Genomic DNA, 7182 nt, shown 5'->3' on the forward strand with positions numbered 1-7182 from the left:
AACACAATAAACAACATCCCAGAAGGGTAAGGGCATGTCCTTTTCACCCCAAGAGGCAGAACTGCTGAGTCTCTTAGCCAAACCTCTAGATTCCCCAAGTTGACACAATGTATCAACCATAACAGCATCTCTATCAATCTTCTTAAAATATGGGTTCCCTCATTTTGAGAGATCTGAGACAAAGAGATGAGGTGCTGAAGCTGTCATATTTTTTCATAGTGGCAGATTCTGAAAAGTAGAACATGAGGGTTTTTTTTTTTCATTAATCTATCACTAGAAGTCATATACCATTACTTCTGCCATTTGTTTTTTGCCATATGAAATAATTGTAGTACAGTGTTGGATATTAAATTCATGTCAATACCTGGCAAAAGGAAATAATGTGAATCATTGTAGAGCTTGGCTTCCACAATGACCCTAACTTAGCATGAAACAGTGAGGTAGCACTCTCTTTGGAAAATGGGATGTAGTTAAATGTATACATTTGGGGACAAATGAATATTTATTCATAAATTCTTTACCATAATTTCATCTTTAGCATTATCTTTACTTCTGAAAACTGGGGCACTACAAATTAGAAAAAGGGTTATGGAAATCAACGTGGAGATTTCTCAAAGAACTGAAATTAGAAATTCCATAGAACCCAGCTAGGTATCTTCCTCATAGAGTTTAAGACAGGATACTACAGTGATGCATGCAATTTGAGGTTCATAACAGCACAATGTGTAACAGCTACATGCTGGAATTGGATTGTATACTCATCAACAGATGATTGCACAAAGAAAATGTGGTATCTATATATAATAGAATATTTATTGGCTATAAACCATAACACACTTGAGACATTTGTAGGAAAGTAGATTCACCTAGAAAATATAATGTTGAGTGAAATAAACTAGACTCACAAGCTTAAATACCATATGGTATCTTTCATTTGATTGAAGCAAAGTGCAAAATAAATGATAAAGGATGGGTAGAAAAGGACAGATCTCTTGCAGAAGGGTAGTGGTCCAATGGAACAAGCATAAGGGGTGAGGAGGAGGGGAAGGGAAAAATAAGAGGAATAAAGATGTGCCAGGCACAGGAACCTAATACTTCAAATTAATGTAAATACTATATGCCATAACTTGACCTAAGACAAATAATATCAAATATGAAGAAGGGGAGAGGGAAACTGGAGGTTGAGTTGGTAAGTGGAGGGAAGAGGAAGGAGATTATAGAAAAAAAGAGAGAAACTGTGATGTGTACACGTAACCAGTCCTCAAAATGCTTGCATTGCTTGATCAAGTTTTCATGTCTATGTCTTGTAATATGAGCAACTACTTTGAAGATAACAATACACAGTGTACTAACCATTGTTACTCTCCTACAATCTTGTTTTAAAAGTTTATACCACTGTTTTTATTGTTTACTTTTCTTTAAAAGAAAAAGGAAAAAATGATGATTGCAAACTATGAATTGCAAACACGTCCTAGCAAAACAAAATCAGAAGTATGAGTTCTTGAGGTGGCACAGGTCAGATAGAAGGACACAGTAGGATGATTCACACAGCCACATACAAATTTTCAAGACTGTAGCTTCAAATTTGTTGGGAACTTATTTACCTTTAATCACTTAGGAATCACCAAGGAAGAAGGAAGCTGGGTTTGACTCTTTACCTATTACCAAAAGAAATGCTGTGAATCATCTAAATATGCCCCCAACTATGTTCTTTTCAAATTTTAACAAAATTCTACTGTTACAGATTCTTCCCTATCTATTTATATGCCTCAGAATTATAAGCAGCTACAAAGAATTAATAACTGATTCAAATGACTGTATCCGTAAGATGCCAGTATGTGCTGCTGAGTAATTCTCTAATATCAGAAGATTTTTTAATGCAATATTTGCCAATTTCTCCCCAAGATGTTTGTTTTACCTCATTGGTACAATGAAAAGATATCTGTTAAAGAAGAATTGCAATTACATTTAAAAGGATATAAAGGTTAATTTACTGGAGTGTCTTAGACCATAACTGAAAACTATTTACTTATATATGGTATATTAAACACAGTGATTATAACATATAATTGGATAAAATGCTAAAGTCTACACAAACCCTGGAGTTATATGTCACACATTTCCCAAATTTTGTAACGTTTTCACTTAATTTCACATAATTTTGTAATGTTTTCATTTACAATGACATCAGTGTCACTTGGCATCCCAGTAATGCAGGCAGCTTTTCATGGCAGTGGAAATAAAAATTGGAAAGAGAAAATAGAAACAGTTAAATATTAATGGAACAGAAAAGAGAAGATTTTGTCCTTTTGTCATTTTTGTAAAAAGACTGTCAGTTCTTTTCTTGAATTGCATCCTTTCTTTCACATTTCAGAGGATCCAGTTTTGTCCTGTAATTCCGGATACACTTAGGGTGCAAGCACACATCTGATGTGATTCCCAGTTAGCATCCCAGTTAGGAAGCTCAAAAAGTCCAAACCATATCCTCCATGAGGACATGCACCACATTTTCTCTGTTCTACATACCAGTAGTAAGGTGTGGGGCCAGCGCCTTTTCTTTTATAACCTGGTAACATTTCTTCATTATCTCAGACACACACTGATTCTCCTCCAATCTCAATGACACTGGGCATAGACCAATTCAGTAAGACATGGATCCTCAGGACATGGCTACATGTAGTACTTTGTCTGTATAGGAAATTAACACAGCAGGATTGGTTCATGAATGGTGTCTGTCATCAGGGTCTCAGGAGCATTGAGGTATCTTCTCCCAATTCATAAAAAGTCTCATCCTTTTTCTTTATATTGTGTTATTTTTATTTTGTTGATACATTTTAGATATATAAAGTGATCACATTCATCATAAGGGATTTGTAACTTTCATGGGATATCTTGCTTTGTTTTTTCCCATTCCTCTCCCTTCCCTTTGATCTTGCCCACCCTCTTTATTTACAAAAACTTAGTTTCAATTTTTCCTTCTGTTCTTTTTTTGTCTACTTTCCTTCCCCTCTCCCTTGTTCCCCTTCTCACTAGAATATTTTCTTCTCATTTCATAATACATATTATACATTTTGGTCTTTATTTATACATTCAGCTTCTCACACCAGAGTAACAGTGCAATATTTACACATGTATGTCTGATTTATTTCATTTAGAGTATGGTCTCAAGGTGCACCCATTCAGCTAGCAATATCTGAAGCTTGTCCTTCTTTATGGCAGAGAAGTACTCCACTGTTTAAAAAAAAAAAAACCAAATCCTTTTTATTAATTCAATGGAAATGGGTAATGGGCATTTGGATTGTTTCCAAGATTTAGCTTCTACAAACTGTGCTGCTATAAACATGAATGTACATATATCATGTGGCATGGTGATTTTAACTCTTTTGAGAATCTTTGGTCAAAAGGAATCTCTCATTATAGTTTTGGGGTTTTTTTGAGATATCTGCACACTGAATTCTATGGTAGTTGCCATAGTCTACACCAATAGAGGGAAAGGGTTTCTTTTCTCCACAGGTCTGCCACCATTTGCTATTAGTTGATTTCTTAATAACAGCCATTTTCTCTGGAGTGAGATGAAATCTCAATGTTATTTTAATTTGTACCTCTCGAATGACCAAAGATGAACTTTTTTCATGTAGTTATTTGTTTTTTGTGTTTCTTCATCTGAGAAATGTGTATTCATCTCAGATGCCCATTTTTGGAATGAGTCTTTAAATTTGGGGGTCTGAATTTTGTTTATGTTCTAGATATTAGTCCTTTGCCTGAGGAAAAGCTTGTTGAATATTTTTTTCCCACACAGGATTGTCTTTTCACTCTGTTGACAGTTTCTCTTGCTCTGCAAAAGCTTTTAAATAAGATGAGTTTCCAGTTAATGACTCTTTTGATAGTTAATGTGCAATTAGACATTTTTTTCATAAAGTCTTTGCCTATGCCTTAGAACTCTTCAAGACCTCCAGTAATTTTGCATATATATTTAGATATAAACAGTGTTTCTGTTTTAATATTTAGATCTTTGATCTGTTTTGATTTTAGCTTACAGCATAGTGAAAGATATGGGTCTAGTTTTGATCTTCAGCATTTGGAAAGCCAGTTTTCCCAGCATCATTTATTACAGAGGCTATCTTTCTACCTGGGAGGGTGTTTGGTCCCTTTTTAAAAGATAGGGTAGCTGAGTATGTCTGGTATTGTTTCTGCATCTTCTAATCTATTCCACTGATTCTTAGGTCTGTTTTTTTTTTTTTTCCAGTGTCATGCTGTTTTTAATCACAATAGCTTTGTAGTATAATTTCAAGTCAGAGACTTTTATGCCCCTTACCGTGATTTTGTTGCTCAAAATTGTTTTTGCTATTCTAGGTGTTTTCTTATTTAAGTGAATTTTAGGATTGTTTTAGCTAATTCTGTGAGATATGATATTGGAATTTTGATGGAGATTTCATTTTTGGATGTAGGGCCATTTTCACTGTATTGGTTCTTTCTACCCAAGAATAGGGGACAACTTTCCATTTTCTGATATCCTCTTCAATCTCCCTTTCCAGAGTACTGTAGTTTTCGATGCAAAGGCCTTTTACTTCCTTCCTTAGGTTGATTACTAGGTGTTTAATATTTTGGGGATGCTATTGTAAATGGTGTTATTTCCCTCATTTCTGTCTCAAGGTGTTTGTTATTTCTGTACAGCAAAGCTAATGAGCTTTTTAGTGTTGATTTGTATGCAGCTACATTACTGAATTTGGTTGTTAAATCTAGAAGTTTTTGTTGGAGTTTTGGGGTTCTTCTTTGTGGAATATCATGCCATCCATAAATAATGATAATTTAATTTCTTCCACTCTTATCCTTACTTCTTTTATCTCTTTCTCTGGTCAAATTGCTCTGAAAAATATTCCCAAACCATATTCAGTAAGAGTTCAGCCACTGGATTTTAGAATACAAGCTTTTAGTTTTTGTCCATTTAGTATGATGTAAGCTGTTCGTGTGTCATTGATGGCTTTTGTCAGATTGAGATAAAGACCATCTCTTCTAATTTTCTGTAGGAATTCTATCATGAATTAGTATTGGACTGTGTCACATACCTTATCAGCTTCTATTCAGATGATCATGTGGTTTATGCCCTGGGCTCTGTTAATAATACTTATTACATTTTTTTTTTTTTTTTTTTTGGTTTTTCTCCAGTACCGGGAACCGAACTCATGACCTCGCGCTTGCCAAGCAGGCGCTTGGCCGCTGAGCTAAATCCCCAGCCCCCGCTGAACTAAATCCCCAGCCCCACATTTTTTGATTTGTATATTTTGAACTATCTTAATATCTCTGGGCTGAGGCCTATTTGGTGATGGTGTGTAATATTCTTAATTTGATGCATTCTGTTTGCCAGTATCTTTTTCTGTCTATGTTCATTAGGGAGAATGGCCTATAGATGCAATTTTGGTTGGATCCTTCTCTGCTTCTGAGATCAAGGTCTTGTTTGCTTCCAGGAATAAATTTGGGACTATTGGTTCCCTTTCAAACTCATTAAAGTGTTCAGGAAGTAGTGGCATTAAGTCTTATCTAAATCTCTTGTAGAATTCAATGGTGAATCCATCAGAGACTAGGCATTCTTTGTTGGTAGGTTTATGATTACATATTCAATTGCATTGTCTAATACTGGTTTATTTATAATATTTATGTCTTCTTGATTCAGCTATTCAAAAATATCTAGGAATCTGTCCATTCTTTCGGTTTTCCATCTTATTAGAATTAAAAGTAGGCATTGATGATTTTATGGATTTGTGCAGAATATGTACAATTTTACCCTTTTCTTTTCTAATTGCATGGACTTGAGTCTTTTCTTTCCCTTTTTTTTTTTTTTTTTTTGATAACATTGGCTAAGGGTTTATCAATTTTTATTTAACCTCAAAAAAAATCAACTCTTCATTTTATCAATTCTTTGTATTGTTTAACGAGTCTCCATTGAATTAGTTTTGGCTCTGATATTTATTATTTCCTCCCTTGTACAAGCTTTGAGCTTGATTTGTTCTTCTTTTTTTTTTTAGACGCTTGAGGTTCAACATTAGGTTGTTTATTTGAGTGCACTAGATCACTAGTTTCACTGCCATAAATTTCCCTGATAAGATTGCTTTCATTATGCTCTGTAAACTCCAATATATTTTATTGGCATTACCATTTAACTGTATAAACTGTCTAATTTCTTCTATAATTTCATCTGTGGCCCAGTGATTGTTTGGGAAGGTGTCACTGAATTTCTATGGGTTAATGAAGTTCTGGTTTCTTTGGTTGTGTATTTCTAATTTCCTTGTACTATGGTCTGACAAATACATGGCATAGTTTCAATTCCTTTGCAATTACTTAAGCATGTTCTATGAGTCAGTGTGTGATCTGTTTTGGAGAACATCCCATGTGCAACTGAGAATATGTATTCTGATTTCTGGCATGGAACATTTTATAGACCTCTATTAAGTCCATTTGTTCAAAAGTCTGGTTCAGTTCTAATACTTCATTATTGATTTTTTGTCCAGTTAATGTTTTTGTGAAAATGGAGTTTTGACGTTCCCAATTAAAATTGTCTGTGCTTATTTGATTTTTCACATCTGTTAGCATTTTTATATAGTTGTGTATCCTGGTATTTGGTGCATATATGTTCATGCGTGTTATTTCTTCCTCTCAGATTGTTCCTTTACATGGATGTAGTGGTGTTTCTCTCTATTCATCCCCCTTGGCTTGAAATCCATTTTGACTGCAAATAGAATATCCACCCCTGCTTTCTTTTGGGTTCTGTCCCATGGAGTATACATTATGTTCTTTTAGCTACACATTAGCAGCTGAGTAGTTAATCCATATGAAAGGCAGTTTTGGTGTTTGTTTATAGCTTGTATTTATGTCATATACAAAGCCTGCTGCCAGCCACTTTAAAATTCCATCTACAGTATTTCAAACAATGTTCTCCAACTGCTTCAGGAATTTTTCAAATTTCATACAATGTTACCTGTCTTCTGTCTGAATGTATTTGTCTAAGTGTTTTCATGTTCTTGATTGGTCTAACTTGTATGATTACAAAATACACATTTCCCATCACTGGAAGGCAGGAATCTGGGTACAACTGAGAGGGCTGGGTCAAAAATGCCTCCAAAATAGTCAGTCTCCAAAATAGTCAGTCTTTAAGTATATGGTTCCACTTTCAACTTGCAATAAGTT

At 34.6% G+C, this 7182-nt stretch overlaps 1 pseudogene; it reads right to left on the reverse strand.

Moving 5' to 3' along the window:
• Positions 1 to 2332: 2332 nt before the first annotated feature.
• Positions 2333 to 6963, reverse strand: LOC102027605 (annotated as a pseudogene).
• Positions 6964 to 7182: the final 219 nt, after the last annotated feature.

The sequence above is a fragment of the Chinchilla lanigera genome, unplaced genomic scaffold (genome assembly GCF_000276665.1).
Source record: "Chinchilla lanigera isolate Chin_1 unplaced genomic scaffold, ChiLan1.0 scaffold00003, whole genome shotgun sequence".
Lineage (NCBI taxonomy): Eukaryota > Metazoa > Chordata > Mammalia > Rodentia > Chinchillidae > Chinchilla > Chinchilla lanigera.